The sequence below is a fragment of the Erpetoichthys calabaricus genome, chromosome 13 (assembly GCF_900747795.2).
Source record: "Erpetoichthys calabaricus chromosome 13, fErpCal1.3, whole genome shotgun sequence".
Classification (NCBI taxonomy): Eukaryota; Metazoa; Chordata; class Cladistia; order Polypteriformes; family Polypteridae; genus Erpetoichthys; species Erpetoichthys calabaricus.
Window position 1 is genome coordinate 48,964,864 of NC_041406.2, and position 24,361 is coordinate 48,989,224.

General features: G+C 39.3%; 1 protein-coding gene across 4 annotated transcripts in view; it reads right to left on the reverse strand.

Moving 5' to 3' along the window:
- chn2 (chimerin 2) overlaps window positions 1–24,361 on the reverse strand; it is a 552,284-nt gene that overhangs the window by 219,005 nt on the left and 308,918 nt on the right. The window lies entirely within an intron of this gene.

Genomic DNA, 24,361 nt, shown 5'->3' on the forward strand with positions numbered 1-24,361 from the left:
AGTTCAAGACCAGAATTAACACTGGACGGGATGCCATGCCATTACGGGGCACCCTCACAGCATGCCAGTTCAGTGTCACCAAATGGCCTAATGTCTGGTTTGTTCTGTGATTCCGCTGATTATCCTTTGTGAAAGAAGCCCCAGACACAGACAGACACCAAGACAGCCAGATGTCCGAAACACACACGCTTTTATTTTCCTTTGCGCACACAGCACAAACACAGTGCCCAAAGACTCATAATAACTCAGTCCTTAACTCTATGTCTTTTCTTCACCGCCTCCACTCCTCTCCACTCCTGGAAGCTCCGTCCTCTTCCACCCGACTCCGGCTCTCCAAGTGGAGTGAGGTGGTCTCCATTATACTGCACCCTGAAGTGCTCCAGGTGCTTCCTCAATCAAGTTTCCGGCAGCACTCCCGGGTGTGGCGGAAGTGCTGCAGACCACGGCTCTGGAATTGTCCAGATGCCCCCTGGTGGTGGCCACGGACCCCAAAAGACTTGAGTTCCAAATCCCATGGCTGTGGCCCCAAAGCAACCCAGGGTGTCTGTCCCTTCATGTCCCAGCGAATGGCTTGCCCTTTTCTCGGTCCCCTGCTCTTCCAGGCTTCCCCAAAGGGCACGATCCCTGGCCATCCATCACACCTTTCACTTCCCAAACATAAAACTGAATGTGCTTGATAATAAAAATAAGTAAAAGTACACCTTAATGATTATAAATCAAAAAAAAAATGAGACTGAATTTGTCAAAAACAGAAGCGTAACCCTTAACTGGTTCAGTCCGAGTCTTGACATGTCTTGCTCGCTTGTCACATTAGTTAAATGATAAGAAAATCAATTAGCAAACAGTGAAGACTTCACGGCCAACAGTTTTTTGCCTTGCACTTACAGTTTAATTTCAGGCAAAATCATAAAGGAGCAAAAAACAAAAACCAATTTCCGTTTCTTCAATTCTTCAAAGCAGACAGCTCAGCTCCTCTCATGCAGAAGTGACAGCTGCCTCACTGACAGACAGACACGACGCCTCCCCTACCATTTCATGATGTTCAGTAGCAGAGACAGCCGAAATGGCAGTTTTTAAATCATCTTTAACCAACACAATATGCTTCACTTGATTCATCTCCCATGAGTGCTATATGACAGATACCTGCTGTTTCCCTGTTATTAAAGTTTCACAATAAAATAAATTTAGGAAAACATAACTAACAGATTTTATATACTAATTGTCCTTTTGTCTATTAAATACAGAATGTGTTACTGGATGGATGCTCTTTAAACATGCTTCACTTATTAATCAGAACAAAGGCCCAGCGCAGTGGCACAGTTATTAGCATTGCAGCCTCTCATTGTTACGGACCTGCACTTCACTTCTGGAAGAGTCTCTGAATGGAGTTTGTTCATTCTCCCAGTGTCTACAGGAGTTTGCAAGGGATATTCCCATTTAGTTTTCTTTTCCAGAAGACATGCATATCAGTTTAACTAGCTCAGCATTAGTAAGTGTGCCTAACTGGTCAGGTGGTAAACTGGCATCCCACCCAATTGTAACAAACATTGCTGGGGTGAGCTCTTGGTCTTCATCACACCTTCATGGTAAAAGCAGACTTAGAAAATGGATAGACTGGTGGAGACTACAAATGATGAAAGTCTAACTATAGGGAGTGATGCTGGCCTCACCTCACTACAGACGGTGCAGATGTACACCCCATTCAGTAATAAACTTTCTCATATCAAGTTGTTCTTTAACCTGCTCAATCCAATTCAAGGTTATGGGGGCTCGGCACAAGGCAGGGGGCAGCCCTGGACAGGGTGCCAGTCTACCACAGAGCCTGCCCAAGCACACACCTTCTGGGGTCATTTTAGAATTGGCAATCAACTTAATTAGAAAAATACATGGAACTCCATATCAGTCAAGGCACATGATTTGAACCCTGCATGGATCCATGAGTTGTCTATTGTGTCACCCTAGATATAATGTAGTATTTCATAATTGTTCTAACATTGCTCTATTTTGAATTACTTAAACCAAGTCCTCATTCAAATCACCAAAGTTAATGACTGCTTAATTGTTTTGATGCAGACTTTAGAGAAAACACATTTCAAATCAAATCTGTGCCTATTCTTTGCTTAAGTAACACAAAGCTGTTGAAGGCCTGGCATGAAGATACTGTATATAGCTGGGACAGGAGTCGATGCACATGCAGTCTGAAAAGCAATACACCCATCCAAAATGCCAAGACTGGGCAAGACACCATTACAGGCACACTCACTCATACTTGACCAATTTAAAGTCACCAATCTCCCCAGCACACACACGACTTTGTATAAAGGTGGATAAGCAAAGTTCCTGCAGAAAAACCACAAGCAAAATGAACGAATCCCATAAAGAATGTGGACCACCCAGGATTTGTATCCAGAAGTCTGGGGATGTGTGACAGTAGTATTAATCATTGTGCCACCCTCAAGGAAGGATGGTGCATCTGATAGGTTTCTGTTATTTCTCAAATCACATTAAACTTGATTTTTCAGGACAGTCTTTCAATTCATTCATCCATCCATTTGCAGGAGAAATGGAGCCTATTCCAGCAAGCACAGAGTGCAAAGGAAGGAACAATCCCTGGACGAGGCACTAGTCAATTGCAGGGTGATGAACACAAAGACACACACACACACATACATACATACAAACATACAGTATATACACTAGAGCCAAACTAGCATCACCAGTCAGCCTAACCTGCAAATCTTTGAACTGTGGGAAGAAACTGGAGAACCTGGAGAAACCCCACACCGACACAGGCAGAACATGCAAACTTCATGTAAAGAGAACATGGGCCTCTTTTTTGCAAGGCAGCAATCGAACTTAAAGTTAGCTTTGACATCATGAACTAGGAACTGTGCTGAAAGGCACACAAAGTCACTCATTTGCATAAGAATAAAAATAATCTTCCTTTGATATTGACAAAAATGCAAACAAAACCTTCAAAGTTTGAAAGAAACAACATCTGTCATCATTTAAATTCTTATACTAAGCCATTTTTCAGCCTTTATTAAAAGAAATAAAATCATGTGGCTTCTTGCATACAGGTCATGTTTTATGACATCAGAGGCTACCTTTAAAGCTGATTGGTTAAAGCTGAGTGACTGTCCTCGAATGAATGAAAGAAGCAGTAAGATCTCAATCACATCTTTGGTTCACCTTCATTAGCTGGTATATTTCACAGACAAAAATGAAGCATAATATACTAAGGTAATATTTTACTTCTTATGTGCATTTGATGACATTGAGTTCTTCTGGAAAGTCTAAAGAAATGTACTGATGATCAGAGCTGGTGACCTGGTACACCAAAGAGCTGAATGCAACAGTGGCCAACGATCTGAAACCAAGGATTGGCAAACTGAGATAAATGAGTATGAAGGGACCTGACAAACTCCAATTCAATAAAAGTTCTGCCGTGAGCTCACAAAGATAATCGGCTCTCCAGATCAGTAAGCGATCAGGCTTTGTAACAATTACAAGAGCGACAGGCCACCTGGTAAATGCAAGCAACTCTGAGAAGGTATAGTAAGATTTGGCTATGGTGTCATTTACCTAATTATTCATTTTTATTTTTCATTATTTGTAATTTTAATGTTATAATGGCAACATCTTCTCATCACCATTTTGGGCACTTTACAGGCAAAGCCATTTTTGTTTATTTGCTTCTATGACAACTGCCATTTTAGAGATTTTGGTCATTGTTATGGTGTGATGTTGCTGGGCACTTGATGCACTTGGCATATGACCCCCATGACATAACAGTGGCCGTGATATCAAATCATGGCAGAGCACATTTCATGGCATTCAAACTGTAATTCAGTAAAAGAAAAAACTTTGGTAGAAACTTGTGCCTAAGCAAATATCTAATTTAATATTAGATTCTGGTTTTCTTTCAAATTTGGCTTTGATTTTGCTTTTTGAAGTTTTGTTCATGATCTCAGGACTAATGAATCTTAGAAAATGTCCTTGTTTATTCCACCAGAAATCAATAAAGAAAGACCTTAATCATTCCCTGCTACTTCTTATTATTAAAACTGCCTCATGGAGAAAAAAAAACAACTTTTGTCCTATTCTGACAGAAATGTACTAGATAGATAGATAGATAGATAGATAGATAGATAGATAGATAGATAGATAGATAGATAGATAGATAGATAGATAGATAGATAGATAGATAGATAGATACTTTATTAATCCCAAGGGGAAATTCACATACTCCAGCAGCAGCATACTGATACAAAAAAAAACCAAAAAAAAAAAAAAACCAGATGTCAAACTGTCCAGCTCTGTGCCAACAATAGAGCCTGCCTTCCTCACCAGTTTGTCCAGGCGTGAGGCGTCCTTCTTCTTTATGCTGCCTCCCCAGCACACCACCGCGTAGAAGACGGCGCTCACCACAACCGTCTGATAGAACATCTGGAGCATCTTATTGCAGATGTTGAAGGACGCCAGCCTTCTAAGGAAGTATAACTGGCTCTGTCCTTTCTTACACAGCGCATCAGTATTGGCAGTCCAGTCTAATTTATCATCCAGCTGCACTCCCAGATATTTATAGGTCTGCACCCTCTGCACACAGTCACCTCTGATGATCACGGGGTCCATGCAGGGCCTGGTCCTCCTAAAATCCACCATCAGCTCCTTGGTTTTGCTGGTGTTCAGGTGTAGGTGGTTTGAGTCGCACCATTTAACAAAGTCCTTGATCAGGTCCCTATACTCCTCCTCCTGCCCACTCCTGATGCAGCCCACGATAGCAGTGTCGTCAGCGAACTTTTGCACGTGGCAGGACTCTGAGTTGTATTGGAAGTCCGATGTATATAGGCTGAACAGGACCGGAGAAAGTACAGTCCCCTGTGGCGCTCCTGTGTTGCTGACCACAATATCAGACGTGCAGTTCCTGAGACGCACTACTGACTACATCAACTTCTGTATGGACATTGTAGTTCCAGTAAGAACTGTACGCTGCTATGCTAACAACAAGCCATGGATTACATGTGACATCAAGGGCCTTTTGAACCAGAAGAAAAGGGCTTTTAAAGACGGTAATCAGCATGAGCTCAAGCGCGTGCAGAAGGAACTCTGAGTCCAGCTCAGGGAGGCGAAGGAGCAGTACAGGAGAAAGCTGGAGCAGAAGTTGCAGAATAACAGCATGAAGGAAGTGTGGGATGGGATGAAGATCATCACTGGCTGCAGCTCGAAGCGGGGTATCACCATCGAGAGAGACGTGAAGAGAGCAAACCAAATGAACAACTTCTTTAACAGGTTTGACCACCCTAACCCACTCTCACTCTCACCTCGGAGTACTGCACCCTCCAGACATCCTTCTGCTGATACCAGCATAGGAGAGACATCCCCACCCATAATTACAACAACACAAGTGAGCAGAGAGCTGAGGAGACTTCGTGCCAGCAAAGCAGCGGGTCCAGATGGAGTATCGCCACGACTGCTAAAGGTCTGTGCATCGGAGCTGGGGGGTCCTCTACAGCGCATCTTCAACCTGAGCCTGGAACAGGGGAGAGTCCCGAGGCTTTGGAAAACATCTTGCATCACCCCAGTCCCAAAGGTATCACGTCCTAGTGAGTTGAATGACTTTCGGCCTGTTGCTCTGACATCACATGTGATGAAGACCATGGAGAGGCTGCTGCTTCACCACCTTAGGCCACAGGTTCAACACGCCCTTGACCCTCTGCAGTTTGCATATCAGGAGAAGGTGGGAGCGGAGGATGCCATCATCTACATGCTACACCGATCCCTCTCCCACTTGGACAGAGGCAGTGGTGCTGTAAGAATTATGTTTCTAGACTTCTCTAGCGCCTTCAACACAATCCAACCTCTGCTTCTTAGGGACAAGCTGACAGAGATGGGAGTAGATTCATACCTAGTGGCATGGATCGTGGACTATCTTAAAGACAGACCTCAGTATGTGCGTCTTGGGAACTGCACGTCTGACATTGTGGTCAGCAACACAGGAGCACCACAAGGGACTGTACTTTCTCCGGTCCTGTTCAGCCTATATACATCGGACTTCCAATACAACTCGGAGTCCTGCCACATGCAAAAGTTCGCTGATGACACTGCTATCGTGGGCTGCATCAGGAGTGGGCAGGAGGAGGAGTATAGGGACCTAATCAATGACTTTGTTAAATGGTGCGACTCAAACCACCTACACCTGAACACCAGCAAACCAAGGAGCTGGTGGTGGATTTTAGGAGGCCCAGACCCTTCATGGACCCCGTGATCATCAAAGGTGACTGTGTGCAGATGGTGCAGACCTATAAATATCTGGGAGTGCAGCTGGATGATAAATTAGACTGGAGTGCCAATACTGATGCTCTGTGCAAGAAAGGACAGAGCCGACTATACTTCCTTTGAAGGCTGGCGTCCTTCAACATCTGCAATAAGATGCTGCAGATGTTCTATCAGACAGTTGTGGCGAGCATCCTCTTCTACGCGGTGGTGTGCTGGGGAGGCAGCATTAAGAAGAAAGACGCCTCACGCCTGGACAAACTGGTGAGGAAAGCAGGCTCTATTGTTGGCATGGAGCTGGACAGTTTAACATCTGTGGCAGAGCGACGGGCGCTCAGCAGGCTCCTATCAATTATGGAGAATCCACTGCATCCACTAAATAATGTCATCTCCAGACAGAAGAGCAGCTTCAGCGACAGACTGCTGTCACTGTCCTGCTCCACTGACAGATTGAGGAGATCGTTCCTCCCCCACACTATGCGACTCTCTTCAATTCCACCCGGGGGGGTAAACGTTAACATTTAACATTATACAAAGTTATTGTCTGTTTTTCACCTGCATTATTATCAATCTTTAATTTAATATTATTTATTGTATCAGTATGCTGCTGCTGGAGAATGTGAATTTCCCATTGGGATTAATAAAGTATCTATCTATCTATCTATCTATCTATCTATCTATCTATCTATCTATCTGTCTGTCTGTCTGTCTGTCTGTCTGTCTGTCTGTCTGTCTGTCTGTCTGTCTGTCTGTCTGTCTGTCCGTCCGTCCGTCCGTCCGTCCGTCCGTCCGTCCGTCCGTCTGTCTGTCTGTCTATCTATCTATCTATCTATCGATGTTCTGACATTTGCAGGGAACTTCGTAATTTTGAGTCTTTTACAAAATTTCCACGGACCTGTAGTTGATGAGTTTGTTTAATGGTGTGATTGTTCCTTTATATATCTAAATATCTCTAAGACCAAGATTATGATTGTAGATCTCAGGTACTTCCATACTTCTGCTGTCTCAACTCTAATTAAAGGGAAGACGGTGGAGATGGTACGGCACTACCAATATCTGACAAGCTAAACTTTGATCTTAACACAGAATAAGTTTGTAAGAAGGAGCAGACATGGCTTTTCTTTCTTAGGAAACGCAACTGTTTTTAAGTGGACAAAACCATGATGACACTTTTTTATGTCTTTAAATTAATACTTTGTTACATTTGCTCTTATGTGTTGGTTTGGCAACCTTAGCATTAAGAATATAAACTCTCTTAACAACACTGTAAATACTATCAGTCCAGTTCTTGGTTTGCTGCAGATCTCTGTCACTGAGTTGTATCATAAACAGGTTAGAAAGAAGGTCTACTCAGTTCTGTCATCATCTGTTTCTGAAATTTCCATTGCTGCCATCAGAGTACAGATTTAAGTTTCTGAGAGTAAAGGGCAACAGATTTAAGAACTCTTATTTCTACAGCTATAAGCATTTTAATTCAGTCTGTAAGCGTGTGAAATCTTGAGTGTGTCTACTTATGAAAACACAAGAGTGTCAGTTGTGGGGTCTTTGCTTATTTTCTTGTATCTGTATAACAATGTCTTATGTTTTGTACTTTCCTGCTGCAAACAAATTTCCGTACCCTAACCTATTAGGGAGGTCTTTCTACTAATCAGGGTTACTTGTAAATGCTGTCAAAGAACAAAAAAAAAAAAAAAAGAAAGAAAGAAATAGAACAGCCAAACAGAATTTCTCAAAATGAACGTTATGCCAAACATCCTTTGCCTTAGAGTTAAAAACATGAATATTTTATTCACTTCAAATTAGTTATGCATTAACCAAGGCACAGGCCGCCAAAAAGTGAAAATTTAAAGAGCTCTCCTCCTGCTATCTGCTTTCGTTGTACTGAATGATTATTTTACTTCTTTCTTAAGGTTTCAATAAGCTGCACAAACTGATATTATATTTTTAATTTACTAATGCACCTGCACACAATATCAGTTTTTTAAAATTTAAATATGTATAGTTCACTTTACACAAATATAAATGCAATTATGTAAACACTTTATTACTGATATTTTAACTGTAAATCTGCATCCAGCCCTGCAAGAAGGTCCTCCAACTTGCAGGGAGAACTTAGGGGTAGGTGACCGGATTGGCACTCCTGTCACTGGTCACTGTAAAAACACCTCACGCTGCTCCAGTCCATTCAAACTAGTGGGGTGCTGAGGTGTCACCCCCCTTTATCCTTAGGTGGCATCTCATTCAGGATCATTCAGTGCTACTCAGATACGCTTGGGCACCCCTCAACCCTGAACTACACGAAGCAGATTTAAACATGGATGGATTTTCTTCATTTTGGGTGTTTGAATTATTTATTTCACCAGTTTAAAGCTGTGCAGGTTTTTACTGTTTTTTATTTGTATTTTGCTCACTAATTACAAGTATAAAGAAATGCTTTGTCCATTACAGTCTATTTTTTAATACAACAGACTACTGTTATAATTATATGAAACAAAGAAAGATAAATGACTATTCAATAGCATAAAGGGAATTTACTGCCCTAATCAGCATGTTTCAATTTTCTGCCTTTCTCTGTTTTGAAAGGAATACATTCTACACAGCTTTGTCTTTCTAATTGTTTTGCAGCAATTACTGTAATTGTTCTTTGTTCTATTCATTATAAACTTTTCCTCTTGTTATGAGTTTGAAAGAAGTGCTGATCACACTATTTTGATTTCAGTTAGTGTTATGAAAATGTCTACTTTATGTCCCTAGCCTTTTCTCCATTTTACTATCAGTTTATATGTATTTATGAAAGTCAACCTGATTTGTAAAAGAAGTAACTTACTGTAGCACACTCATACGCTTGCATTGCCACCTCTCTGCAATATGAAGTATATTTAGGACTCTGCCTGATTAATTTGGTCTGCTCTCTCAGCTTGATAATACAGTTTAGGAGCAGGAACAAATAAATATCACCAAAGGGGACACACTTTGGAATTAATCAGTGACAAACAACGAGCAGGTTAGTTATCTAGTAATTCAAAAATGGCTCAATGCTTGTGTAAATATGGCACCCTGTACAAGATGATTTCCATCTTGCGTCCAGTACTGCCAGGAATGGCACCAGTTTCCTGCCAGGCTAAACGAGGTTAGCAGTGACAAAATGGATGAGTGAATGAATGGGCAAGTGGAGCTCAGCGCTCCAGCGCTAAACAGTTGGCATAACATTACAGTGCCAGTTTGTGATTTAAATACACTGTTAAATTCATAAGGAAATTGATAGTGTCAATATCATAGAAAATAAATGCTTACTTTGTGATTTGTGTGACTTCAACTTTTCAACATTAAATTCACCTTGGGATTGGCACTACATAGTATGCAATTTAGCAATTAGAACACCAAAGCTGATTAAAACTAAAGCAAGTATTTTTTACTAAAATAAATATTCAGCATCTCCATTATTTATAAAATACAGGTAAATAGTAATTTTAATATAAGAAATGTTGTTTTGATTGTAAAGTAAGATAAAAACATATTGTGTCTTCTCAGTAGTTGGACCAAAATTCTAGAATTGAGAAGATGACTTTCAGCCTTTTGCACTGTACATCATAAAAGCATCAGCATCTTATAAACTGTACTTACTTTTAAACACAGCATCCAACAAAACAATTTTGCAATTAAAATAAAAAAAAATGTTTGCTGATATTATTTGTCATGGTACGAGAGTCAAAATCCAAAGAAAAGTTGGGATGCCACCACCCCATTTAATAATAAATTAATAAAATAAAAACCATCTCTTGGCAGCAAAATAAACTGACATTTGACAGCACAAGCACAAAATAAACACACAAGTCGAAGCCACTAATGGCTCTTTGCTAAGGGTCTGTCTGTGGAGCTCCATCCTCCAGCAGGTTTGGTTCAAGACTGAAACACCACATTCTAGAAATGGCTGCCTTTATATAGTTCGGACCGGAGTGGCAGAGCATCTCAACGGGAGGAAGGAGGAGTCATTTGCCCTCAAGGGGTGTCTACTCGAAGCTGCAGAGGTAAGAGTCTAGACTGCTAGCGGCAGTGCCCCCTCTCATTCTGGAGTGGTATCACATACCAGATCTGAGCCGATAAGGTGATCCACAGATCCCTTATCCCTTATTGCCTGAATTTGACCCATGCTGTAAACTACCCATTCATTGCTTCTCACTATTATCACGTTATAGTCTGTTTGTGTCAGAGGGGGCCTAGACTCACCCTTTAGTCTTTTCTTCCATGTGCTGTTAGCTGCTTGCCACACTTGTCTGCCAATGCTAATCCTCCAGCTGTCACATAATGTGAGGGGACGAGGCAATTAAAAATGGAGAGCTGCTATGTAAGTGTACATTATTTATTTGTGTATACTATTTATTCATTATATACTCTTATCTAATTTTCATTTGTTTATTCTTTGCATGTAACTTTTCCTTTGACATCCTCTAAAGCGACATCCTTTGTATGAAAATGTGCTATAGAAACAAATGTTGTTATTCTTCTTGTTGCAGAGTCTAGTGTTTTTGAATCTTCTTTTAGATTTTGTCTTTATTCAGTGTTTTGGATACCTCTGTTTATATTCTGCCGGTTTTATACAGTATTTACTCCAAGTGCATTTTTACGTTGTGCCAGTCCCCAGCCGGGACACCTGGACGGTCCACAAGAGGGACGATACCTCCCCTGGGCCACGAATGGGCAGCCACCCTGGTTTGCTTGGGGGCCACTGGAACGGAGCTGAGAAGCTCATCCCTATGGGAGGACGTGGCCACTGCCAAGGGGCGCCCGGAGGGTTATGGAACCCTGGATGGTAGCACTCAAGCCACACCAAGAAGTGCTCCTGTAGGAAATCCCAGGGGCACCCGGAGTGCTTCCGGGTGCTCATCTGACACTTCCACCACACCAGAAAGTGTCGTTGGATAGAACACCTGGATCCCATCCGGGTAGACGAGCTGGAGTTGGGAGGAAGGAGACGGAGCTTGTGAGGAGGGGAGTGGAGGTCCAAGGAAGAGGAAGAGAAAGAGACAAAGAAAAAGAAGAGTGTTGGAATAAGGCATTGTAGTGCTATAATGAAAATAAACGTGTGTGTTTTGGACATTCTGGTGTCTGTCTGTCTGTGTCTGGGGGCTGGCTTTCCACAACGTTAATTACTATTATATCTTGTGGGTATGCATGAAAATATATTTAGTTTATTTTACATGGCTTTGTCATGGCTCCTGTACGTTGCTACCATTTGCCAAGCTGTGAGGTCTAATGTGGAAGGGTCTCTCTGAACAATCAGCAGAAGCCTGACAGCTCCAAGTTTAAATGCACAATATACATTTTCTATACTCATGCCGAAGTCTAAAATAACAGAAGAAAAACAATTAGCTGATAAGTGGGCTTCAATGCCACTTTATTTTTACTGTGCTCTTTAACTAGAGTGAATCTTCACACCCTATCAGATGCTTAATGGCGTAAACAGCAGTTTGGCACCTAGAGTAATAATGTCTTGCTCCTTTTATAGCTCTTTTATTATTTTATGATTTTATTTTATTGATTGGCTGTGGGATTTTCAATGATGCCTTAAAATTGATGAAACTGACAACAATATCCGTGTTTTGTGATACACAAGAGCACTGATGTTTTTGGAATGAAAATGAGGATCCTGGCTTGGATCTGTATACAGTTGGGAAAAGTGAGGGCAGATGGCATTGTCACTGACCCCTAGAGTGCAGTGCTGTGTAAAACCAGTGACATGGATGAGAAAACATTTATTAAATAATGCCCAAGGCCAAAAAATGTGGTAAATTTAACCAAACTGAAACAAGACAACTGAAATAAAAAATAAAAAGGATGATAGCTCAATCTTTAGAAACACAGTGCATACATACATTTGAAAAAATACTATCAAAACAAACATTTTCTTTGGCTTTACAAATTAAAAAAGACAGGATCTTTAATGGCAAAGTACACAAAACAAAAAAAACACTTTTGTTAGCAGACACAAGCAGGTTGCCCCCTAACTACGTTTTAAGGACTGCCCCCAGTCTTAATGTCACTCAGTTTTTTGCTATTACTTGTTCTCTGTGTTGCTTCCATTAGCCATTTAGTCATTTGTGTGGTGAGTTACTTACCCACGTACTAACTTTTTTATGTTTGCCTTCACACAAATCCCAGGTGTCTCCTGTTTTTTCCCTACTGTCATTGGATCGTTTCTGCCCGGAGTCTTAGTTGCCTTTCACTTTCTGATGTGAAGGAGGATCGATTGAAATTTCTGGCTACCAAAAACTATAAACTTAGATGTAGATACTAACTTGTTCGTCAGTATTTGTAATAGCACAGCTGAATAGTGTAGCACATGGTGTTAGAGCAAATGCAGAGAAAGAAGTGATGGCACAAGATGGAGTTTCCTTGTCTGTGGAGGATTTTATACAAGTCAATAATCAATTCAATTTTCTACTTCTCTCTCATCCCTCCCTACTGTAGTGTTTGTGTTCCCTTTTACAATATGCAAAGGTTTCCATTATCAGAGGTCTCTCCATAAACTGTTTTATACAGTATAGATGATACTCATTATTGGCAGAAATGTCTCACTGACCTCTTTTATTGCCCTGGAAATTCATAGCTGTTTCCAAAAAAATAACAGACATCTCATCACAGAACACTTTTTTTGTAAATATAATAATTTTTTACAACATCTAATGTGAGGCTGGGACTGATGATAAAAAGGAAACAAGTAAATGGGATTGCAAGGTACTGGACGATAATAAAGTGAATGCTTGGAGTTTCTTTAGGAGAAGATGATGAAAATCCCACTAGTTCTGCTGATGCAGTCCAGAAAATGCCACCATGTGACTTCTTAAGGTAAGAAAACTTTCTTCAGTAACTGCTATTCATTTACTGACATTGATTTATTTTTATATGTATATTAATTTACAGAGGTATCATATGATATTACCTTTTATTTTTAGTTAATACATTTTATTAAAATCAGCAACACTTATCCCACCTTAATATTTTAAATTATTTTTGTATTATAGAAACAGTCCGTCTAAATGCTGTTTCTCTACCTGTCACACCTTTTGGTGTATATTAGCATTGCCTGATGGGGATTTCTTGTATGGCACTATGTTATGCCTATGAAGTGATGGACCTCAGGACATTATAATAAATTACGCTTATTGTGGTATTCTGCAAGATTTCATTTCTTGTCACTTTCATTTGAGGTTAAAGAGAGAAAACAACAAAATATAAAGTTAAAGACAAGTCATTTTACCCAGCCTCCTAACTCAAGCTGATTAGAGAAATGGAAAATTAATTTAATGCTCTGTTGAGGCTTCATTTACTTTAATACTTCTTCATTAAATTTTGATGGGGAACAGTGTTGGATTCTGTTATTAATTCTATTTATTTTTAACTATCAATTCTGTTTTACGAATCTTTAAAACAAAGTGCATTCTGTGGGAGAAGTCCGACGCATGTCCTATACGTGATTATTCTATTGTCATTACAGTGACTGATTTAAAAGGGATATAATGGAGGAATTTTTTTGGTTGCACTGGGAATCCCAAGTCTGTTTTCCTCCAACAGACAGGAAGCAGCCAAATGGAAAAGAGACCTGTGGCCCTGCAAACCTCTGCCCTTTGTTACCTGCCTCTTCCAGCCACCAGGGTATATAAAAGTCAAAGACACTCATTCTGTCATCTGAAGATGGCATGAACATTTCAGATCAAGAGCGGAATGCTGAAGGCTGTACCTGACACTGGGTTCTCCCATTCCTTCAGCCTACCTGCCACTAAACACATTTTATTTGCATCTGGGTGCCTGACCCTTTGTTTGTTTTTTTTATGTTACACTGTCTTTATTTTGAACTTAAAGAGAAGAAGAGTATATGTAATTTTTTGGCTTAATAAAATATTATTAACAATAGTAATAATAATAATTTGGACATTTCAAAATATAAGTAACTGTTCAGTTCATCTCATTGTAAAGAAAAAGCTCAAAATACAGGATGGATTCAGAAGAAAAACATTAAATGACATCTTTAGAAATGAAGGAAACTGCAAGCGCTTGCTTAATTTTGCAGAGGGCAATAGAAAGTAGAAACACACCAGCAAGATTACTGAAGCAGATCCCTCACCATCTCTTGTAAATGAACTCAGTGAGGCTCTGGGACAACTAAGCTATTAGCTAATGTACAGAGTAGGAGGAATTGAATGGTCTTTCATTGTCTGCTACATTTCTTAAGTGAAAAAGCTTGGCTAAATATATGTTTGTGTTGTAATAGTTAGTTTAAAAGCTTTCACCATTTTGTAGTTTATTAAAAGGAACTAAGCAGAAGAATAACGAAATGACTAGAGAACTGTTAGCCTTTCTGTCAAGCAGTGTACTTAATGCAGTCGTTTTGACAAAACCAAAACTTAAATAAATGATGCTTATAGACTGACAACTTCCTATTACTTTGCTAATTCTTTTCAGGCTCATATGGACAAATGACGAGAAAAGAGCTTCTGCCAGGGCTTAGTAAATATTAAAACATTCTTATAGCTCAGTATATAATTACAGAACCTCTAACTACTTGTAAACACAATGCTGAAAAAAGGAAAAGGGAAAAGTGAGTCATATGCTCCCAACAAGAACAACAATATAGATGAGCATGGCATCACTATACTGTAAGTGCCACCATCAGGCTTGCTGAATGAGAGCAAAAGTCATTCTGACAACAAATCTGAACTCGTGTCATTGTGGTGAGTGCAACTCAGCATGACTTGGTTGACTGCCAGACATCCTTGAAACAAGTAAAAGAGAGATGAATAAAAGCTCTAAAAATGTACGGGGGGTGGGTAGCTTCTCCAGTTTAAAGGTATGAAACCCTCTGTGCACCAGCAGCGATGATTAAAGCCTGCAAGTCTCATTACATGTGAACACTTGAAACAGACAAGATCTACAAATAAAGACACTACAGTATGCCATGGAGAAGCTTGCCAGTGGAATTCATGCTGTTATAACTCTTTGTAAAATGCAGTATGGAGCAATTAGGTTTTTATTTCAAATGCTGGAAATGATTTATTCAAATGTATTACTGCAATTCTCTAACAGTAAAATTGAAGAAAAACAAGAAAACTGAATATGTAAGACTTTAATTTTAATTAGTGTTTGTGACATATATAAATGTTGCCACAAGCTTTCAATTGCTTATTATTTCTTTATTAACTATAGCTTTTGGGTCAAAAATTATATTGTTTCTTACACAATATAACATTCTTTCAGGGTTGCAGTGTGTAATTTAGGCAGCATCACACACAAGGCATCAATAAGCCCTGAATGCTGTGGTAGTCCATCGTTTCGGCCGCCTGCTGCGACAGTTGAGAATTGCCAGTTAACCCAATGTGCACATCTTGAGGAATGTGAGAGGAGGACTAAGTACCAGACACAAACCCCACACAAACTTGACGACAACCTGCAGACTCCACATAAACAGCGACCAGCCATAGTTGTGGAGTCCACGATGCTGGATCCATTTACTGTCTGCTACTGTTATTATTTTGTTTAATTTAGTAGGTGTCGCTTGTTACCTTACCTTTGCTATTTTAATTTTTCCCAGTGATTACTGTGTTTTTAAATATCATGCTATCTTCATATTATACCTTGTGTAGAATAAACAGAAAGTAAAGTTTGAGTCAAATTTTATGCTTTGCTTGTGTTTCTAAGACTCCAAAAACATGCAATTAGGTGAGTGGTTCCCCTCCAATGTAATGAGAAATGGAGGATTTCAGCATAGCACTTATGAAAGAATAAAAAAAAAGAATGATATAATGATACGCTGTGCCTACTATAAAAAGAATTGACTCTCTTGGAAGTTTTCACATTTTATTGTTATGGAGCATTGAATCAAGGTGGGTTAATTTGGCTCAGTTGACACTAATCAACAGAAAAAGACTCTTTAATGTCAAAGTGAAAACAGATCTCTGCAAATGGTCTAATGAATTACCAATGGAAAGCACAAAATAATTGAGCATTCCTCCCCTTCAAGTCAGTATTTAGTAGATGCACTTTTTTTTGACAGCCTCGGTTCTACAGTATGTGCACAGGTCTCTATCAACGTTGCATATCTGGACACTGTGATTTTCGCCCATTCTTCTTTATCAAACAGCTCAGGTTCTGTCAGGTTTCATGGTGATTATGAGTGAACAAGCTTTTTAAGTCCAGCCACAAATTCTCACTTGGATTGAGATCAGGACTCCGACTTGGCCACTCCAGGGCATTAACATTGTTGTTTTTAAGCTACTACTGCGTAGCTTTGGCTTTATACTTGAGATTTTTGTCTCACTGTAAAACAAATCTTCCAAGGCACAGGTTTCTTTGCACACTGCATCAAGTTTTCTACCAGGATATCCCTGCATTTTTCTGCCAGTATTTTACCGTCTACACTCACAAGCCATGCTTCACACTGGGGATGCTGTGATTTTAACAATGTGCAGAGTTGGCTTACGCCAAATATGGCATTTAGTCTGATGAGGAAAAAGCTTAATTTGGTCTCATCATACCACAGAACCATCTTCCAGCAGGCTTTCAGTCTCCCGCGTGCCTTCTGACGAACACTAGCCAAGATGGCATGTGTGTTTTTTCTCTTTTCAACCTTCATATAAAGCTGCAACTTGTGAAGCACCGGGGCAACAGTTGTCTGCTCAGTCTCACCAATCTCAGCCAGTGTAGCTTGTACATTCTCACAGGTCTCTTTGTGGCTTTTCCTCATTAGTGGTCATCTTGGACAATTACTCAGTTTTTGTGGATGGCCTACTCCAGGCAGATTAACAGCTGCGCCATAATACTCTTTCAGTTTCTTAATAATTCATTTAAATGGACTCCAAGGGATATTCAGTGACTTGGCTATTTTCTTGTCTCCATTCCCTGACTTTTCACAAAGTTGCTTGCAGTTTCCTTTTGCCTCCATTGTGCAGGTTAGGCCACCATAATGACTCAGCAAAAGATGAACCTTCCACATACAGGAGCATTAATACTACAATCTACTGAAACAGCAGACAGGTCATCCTCATTTACCTAATTATGGAACTTCTAAAACCAGTTGGCTGTATCAGTGATGATTTAGGCGTTATCATATTAAAGGGGTGAATACTTGTGCAATAATGTATTTTATGTTTTATATTTGTAATTAATTTAGACCACTTTGTAGATATTTCTTTTCACTTGTCATAAAAGAATCTTTTTCTGTTGAACAATGTCAAGAAAGCTAAATTAAATCCACTGTGTGTCAGTATTATTTAACAATAAAATGGGGGTGAATACTTTTTATAGGCACTGCTTGATATAATCATAAACTACCTGATGTGTGTTACCAAGTGCATGTATTGAACTTATTTACTGACATTTTTCTTCCCAGTAACTGAAACATAAATACTACCTAAAATCAGTACTGTACTTAAAATAAAAATGTAAATATTATTATATCAGTGCTATGTGAATAAGTAATTACTCAGAATATTTTCATTTGCACAGACTTCTTAAAGTTGCAGTAGTTACTCATAACTGGAGGGTGCCCATAGTATTTAAATAGGTTTTATACAGTATGTGCTTTCTGGATGACTGTAACATTTTAGTTGTTAAACTAATTAACAGTCCATTGGCTTCAAACACCAATCAGAAACACTGATGTAGTGTTTACTGATCTGCACATTACACATCAGATTGTTTGAGATTTTGACTTCCTGCTTTTGAGCATTATGAGCCAAGCCAAATGAATGTCTGGCTAATATGGACATCTCTCAGTTTTTACTTGCTGCAACTGTAACTGGCACTGTCAATGTCCAGTTTTCCTCCCAGATTCCAAAATCATGCAGGTTAGAATACCAGATGATACCATATTAGTGTGGATTTGTGTAAATGTGGTGCTCCATCCAAGACTGGTATTAATGGCTAGTCCAAAAGGACAAGAGCAACAGGACCAGAAGAAACCAAAAGAACAGGATTTATAACTAGCAGGGCTCAGAGCTAGAAGATCTCAAGGCCAGGAAGTCAAACCAAACTATTATGTGAAAATCAAAGTCAAGAACACAGCTAAGAGGTCAAAATCCATACCTAATAATGAGTGCCATTGCCTAAGAAGATTTTTTTGAAGCTCTTTATAAATATCCAAATGCTTGAACTCTGAGTAATGCCTGACAACATCTTTTACAAAGTGGTGTGGTGATATCACTGACAATGCAAATGGAAGTCATTACTGTAAACAACAAAACAAGAAAAGAACTAAACAACCACCAAATATGCAGACCTATAAATACCTGGGAGTGCAGCTGGATGATAAATTAGACTGGATTGCCAATACTGATGCTCTGTGTAAGAAAGGACAGAGCCGGCTATACTTCCTTAGAAGGCTGGCATCCTTCAACATCTGCAATAAGATGCTGCAGATGTTCTATCAGACGGTTGTGGCGAGTGCCCTCTTCTACGCGGTGGTGTGCTGGGGAGGCAGAAGAAAGACGCCGCACGCCTGGACAAATTGGTGAGGAAGGCAGGCTCTATTGTTGGCATGGAGCTGGACAGTTTGACATCTGTGGCAGAGCGACGGGCGCTCAGCAGGCTCCTATCAATTATGGAAAATCCACTGCATCCACAAAACGGTGTCATCTCTAGACAGAGGAGCAGCTTCAGCTGCTAAGTTATTGTCTGTTTTTTTTTTACCTGCATTATTATCAGTCTTTAATTTAATATTGTTTTTTGTATCAGTAAGGTGCTGCTGGAGTATGTGAATTTCCCCTTGGGATTAATAAAGTATCTATCTATCTATCTATCTATCTATCTATCTATCTATCTATCTATCTATCTATCTATCTATCTATCTATCTATCAAATACAGTAGCAGTGATCATAAAAATATTACAAAAACCGCATTGTGACAGAATAATGTGAATTAATATAATCTTAACATTACATGCACTACATTATTGATGCAAACAATTATAATTCAATAGGGCACACAGATTATAACAGATGGTTTGCCTTACACTCAGTGCAGCCAGGATAAGCACCAACACTCCACAGCCCAGAATTGGACAAGCTAGTTAGGAATTGGGTGGATTACTGGATGGTAACCTGTAGCCATGTCCATTACATTCAGAGGATGAATACAAATGTATTATTACCATTGTTTCAACTCTCTTAATCAAAGTTAAGAGGACTACAACTCACAGCTGGTGGGTCACATCATTACACCAAATCATGTATTTATTTCTGACCTAATTCCATTGAATTCCACTGAACCTATTAGTTGGTCGTTCTCAGCACAAATACACACACTGCCACATGTTCTTTTGCAGAGTGAGTTTGGTGTGCCCAGTTACCGCATAATGCACATCTTTTGTCAGGTATATTTTGCTTTAGTTGTGCCTTCTAGTGCTAAAGTAAAAGGAACACAGAGTCCCATATCAAACTTGAAGGAACAAAGGTCCACATCCATAACTAACAGGGCCTTTTCCTCTTTTAAAAATGAGTATCATGGAGTTGTTTATAATATCCAAAAGTTTACATATTTTCCCTCTCTCTTTGCTGCGAGGATAAACTGTGGCCTTGAGGAGGACACAAAGGGGTACAAATATGAATGGATAAAGTAAGAATAGTGCATATCTGACAATGCCTTTTAATGGGTTCCTGCCTGAAGCACGCATAGCTAGTATGGAAAATAAATAAATGTATAAATAAATAAATATTAATTATATATCGCGTGGCATAATAATGCAGTCAATACAGAATCCTGTGACTATACATTTCAAAAAATCCTGTCTCTATGTAAGCAACACAAATCCAGAACAAATATGGCATTATGATGATGTAAGCTGATGTAAGCTTTATATGGCATAGTAGCATAGCAGGTAACACTGCTTCTTTATGAGTTTAGTGTCTTGGGTTCAAACCCTGAACCTGGATATGTTGTTCATGTGTCCTTTACAAGGTACTCACCCAGGTACTTCAGTTTTCCTTCCATATCCCCAAAGACATAGTGTGGGAATGTACCATGTGATAGACTGATTCTCTGTCTTGGGTCCAGTGGCAACAGGATAAGTACTGGCACCATTTGTCCCTGAACTGGATTATGTGAATGTCAGAATGAATTATTTTTTAGAAGAGGAAATATTAATTAAACTCACAGGGTTGCAACTGTTACTACAGTGGAGTAAATGAGGTGGTGGCATGGTGGTCCAGCGTTTAGCACTGCAGCTTCACAGCTGCAAGGACCCCAGGACAGATGGCCATTGTATTCAGCTGACGCATTTAGTGCTGCATCTATTTGGTCATCTGCACATATGCATGTTTAATGAGATCATTTTAAATTTGACTTCAAGGATAAGCAAATGAGCTTCCTTAATTAAAACCACATACACTGTGCACTGCTTTCTGAGTCAGTGCTGATGGCGATTTACAGGCCACAAAACAGCAACATGAAAGCAGCCTCATGTCTTAATGTCATCTAGCCACATACATATCCTTGTGTGTTCACTTTTTTCATCCTAATTCACAAGGGGAAAGCACACGGAACAATATGGCAAGTTCTTTGAAATATTCAAGGTGATGAAAAAAACATTTGACATTAGACTGCTATCTAAATCAGAGGGTCACAACTCTTTTCTTGGCTCCAGCACAACTTTTTACACAGCTATTTGACTTTTTGGATGGTTAAATGAATAGTGCCACTGGTCTTTCAGCTTTTACTCCATATATTATATATTTTTACTATACCAGTAACCAAAATGCGAAATGTCCCAGAAACTCCACAGCGTGAACACCCACCACCAATTCTTTTCCCAAACCAACCATCCTGGGCTGATTACTGACACTATTTCATGGAAAGCATTGCTCAGATGTTAAAATCAGTCAGCCAGAAGATTCATATTTCTTTCAGAAATAAAACAAAAGATTTTTCTTGGTAAATATAAATAAAATCAGAAATAAAAGGTACATTTTCTGAGCTCTAAAATCTGTTGTTCTAAGCAACGGGGTTTAACCATAATTGTCGTCAGGCGGGAACTGCAAAGAATCATTCCCTGAAATTCTACAAAAAAACCAAAACCAAAATATCACGATGAAGACCAAGTCAAAAACGAAATAGCCAGCACCAATACCAGAAAACAGACAATGAGCACTTGCTAACTGGATGAATCTTGGAAAAAGCAGCTCATGCAACTGCAGCTCGCATGAAGACACTTGGAACCAGGCAAGATCTCATAGCAACCATATTAGACAGTAGCAGTTTTTAAAGTGGTGATGTGACGCAGTTACAATTTAAAAGAAAAAAATATCATGGAAACAAAATTCAAGCTCCAAAATTAAATATTCACAATATTAAATTCTAGTAAATTGAAACGTTCTTCCTGCAGTTTGTTTCTCCCTTGTGCCCTGTGTTGGCTGGGATTGGTACCAGCAGACCCCTGTGACTCTGTGTTAGGATACAGCAGGTTGGATAATGACTGACTGACTGACTGAAACTTTCTTGAGCTTTGAATATCTTTATTTAAACAGAAAAAAACATGTTTCCCAGGTCTCAGTAATTTTAAGAACTTACTGGTCTTTTTAAAATGCATCATCACCAACATCTCATTACAGAACTAGAAGCTGTTTGGAGTGCTGACCCTGACTTAGCTATTCCTGCAGAGATCCAGAGATGAGATGTTCCCTCACTTTATTACACTGAACAACAAACATTTTTCTTCCTGAAAACTCATGGGAGTATCTTATAGATTTTGACCTGCATGTACCACTTTACTGCAAATGACTATTTTTTACATTTCCTCTCATATTATAAATGAGATGGTGATGTAAAAGTAGTGGCACTGCTACTGGGAACACAGCTCGGATATACCAAGTGTAGTTGGTTCACTTAAGAATGGGACAGCAATGCCAAATATCTCATTACATTAAAAAGAAATGGCTGCTCCGGAAGAATTTGGATCCAGGGCAGAAAAGCATGGCACATAAACTATTTGTCAACCCAACAAAGATATTTCTGCTTCCTTTTTATATAAAATTTGGACTGATTAAATATTTTGTGAAAGCATTAAACAAGAAAGGTGAAGGATTTCAAATTTTGAGACAGATGGTTCCACAAATAACTGATGCCAAGGTTAAGGAAGGCATTTTTGTTAGTTTACAGATCAGACACATCCTCAATGACAGGAACATCACAACAATCTAGACAAGAAGAGGCCATTCAGCCCACCAAAACTCAGCAGTCCTATCCACTTAATTCTTCTAAAAATAACATCAAGTCTAGATTTGAAAGTCCCTAAAGCCCTACTGTCTACCACACTATTTGGTTAGGTTACTTATTCCAAGTGTCTGTGATTCTCTATGTGAGGAAAAACTTCTAAATGTTTGTGCAAAATTAACAAGTTTCCAACTGTGTCCCTGTGTTCTTGAAGAACTCATTTTAAAGTAACAGTCTCGATCCACTGTATTAATTTAATTAATAATTTTAAACACTTCAGTTATGTCACCTCCTGATCTCCTCTTGGCTAAACAGAAGAAGCTCAGCCCTTTTAATCTTTCTTCATAATCCATCCCCTGTAGCCCTGGTATCAGCCAAGTCAAATTTACTGTATGTTATCCAAATTATTATTTTATCCAAATTATGTTAGCCAAGCTAAAATTTATATTAGGCAGAATGCCCAGTGGGGGCTGGGTGGTCTCGTGGCCTCGGATCACATTCAGATTTTTTTTTCTCCAACCCCTGGAGTTTTTTTTTTTTTGTATTTTTTCTGTCCTTCTGGCCATCGGACCTTACTTTATTCTTTGTTACTTAGTATTGTGCAATCTTATTCTTATATTTTTCTTTTTCCTTTCTTCATCTTGTAAAACACTTTGAGCTACATCATTTGTGTGAAAAACGTCCTATATAAATAAATGTTGTTGTTCTCTGGACCTTTTCTAGTGCTGCTGTGTCCTTTTTGTAGCCTGGAGACCAAAACTGCACACAGTACTCCAGATGAGGCGTCACCAGTTCATTATAAAGCTTGAGCAGAACCTCTTTGGACTTGTACTCCACACATTGTGTTATATGACCTAACATTCTGTTTGCCTTCTTAATGGCTTCTGAACACTTGTTGTGAAGTTGATAAGAGTCCACTACGACTCCTACATCCTTCTCATAAAGTGTACTCTCGATTTTCAGACCTGCCATTTTGTATTCAGACCTACTGTTTTTATTTCCTACATGTGATACTTTATATTTACAACATTACATTTCTTTTGCCACAAATCTGCCCAAGCCTGTATGCTGTCCAAGTCCAACCAGTTCAAAGCTCTGTTATTGGGGCTTGGGGAAACCGAATGGAAAGCATTTGAGGATATTGCTAAGAATTTTCTTGACAACTGCAGAGCACCAAATTAAATCCAGCCACTTGTCAGCATTGTTCCAGCATACAAAACCATGAAGTGCAACATGTCACTTAAGACTCATTTTCTACATTCATACTTGGAATTCTTCCCTGCTAATCTTGGTGCAGTCAGTGACAAACTTGGTGAAATATTTCACCAAGATATTGTAACATTGGAAAAGCAGCATCAGGGCAAGTGGAAACATCAGATGTGTACCAATGAAAGCCTGGCAGCTAACTTTTTTCTAGCTCACCTGAAGTAATGCAATGTGACTGTATCAGTAAGTGATTAAAAACGCTAAATTTGATAAAAGTTAATTTCTTGTTTCTCCCAATTCTATGTGATAGTTAATATGAAATCATATTTGTGTTCAGCTTGAAGCTGTCAATCATACTCATCAAAATCTTTCAAGAAGCAAAACCAATGAAAACATTTGCTGTCCAGTGTTATTGACATTCCCGTTAGAATGGCTGTCTCATTTTGATATTTTTTTTGCATCCATGTTTTTTAATTATAAAATGACTTTGACTGATCATAAACCATACAACCTATGTGGCCACATTTCTATGCATAGACTGAAATTTTTAAATTCAAATTAGAAAAGGAGCAAAGTGGGAAGGATCATGATGGCTCACTACTTGGTAACTGGTTTCCAAGGCATGAGCTGCGAAGAAGAGAAAAAAAGCCTGCTAGGACTTCTACTAATTTAAATGTATAT